Source organism: Austrofundulus limnaeus, unplaced genomic scaffold (assembly GCF_001266775.1).
Source record: "Austrofundulus limnaeus strain Quisiro unplaced genomic scaffold, Austrofundulus_limnaeus-1.0 Scaffold38, whole genome shotgun sequence".
NCBI lineage: Eukaryota > Metazoa > Chordata > Actinopteri > Cyprinodontiformes > Rivulidae > Austrofundulus > Austrofundulus limnaeus.
In genome coordinates this window covers 571,950-572,544 of record NW_013952440.1, presented here as the reverse complement: position 1 = coordinate 572,544, position 595 = coordinate 571,950, and positions in this window count along the sequence as shown.

Genomic DNA, 595 nt, shown 5'->3' with positions numbered 1-595 from the left:
GAAGAATGATCTAAAATACTTTCAGCCACAATTTAGACTCTCATTAGAAGCTGTAGGAAGTGTTTAGAGGCTGTTATTTCTGTGAAAGAATCTACTAAATATTGAGTTAAGATTTTTTTATGGTGCCCAAATTTATGCACCTGTCTAATTTTGTTTAACTAATTGCACACTTTCTGTAAATCATAAACTTCATTTCACTTCTCAAATATCACCGTGTTTGTCCCCTATATGACATATTTAACTGATTTTTTTTTCATCCAATCAATAACTTATAAAAGTAAATCAGGAAAATTAACAAGGCTGCCCAAACCTTTGCACCCCACTGAAGGTTATTTGCTTTTAAAACTTCTTTTTGACCAGGAATGGATGAATAATCGTGTCATTCAGATTGTRTTTGATTTGAATGACACTTCAGCTATTCTTTGAGGAGGAACTTTGGCACAGATGTGCCACGAGCAAAATTAGCATGCTAATGCTCTCAGAGTGCCATGTTAGTGGTGCATTGTGAAATGTTAACCACAGCCATCTGAGTTTGTGTTAATGCACATCACATCAAAATCAAGCTGATGATATTGGGATTTGATTTGGGTTCATA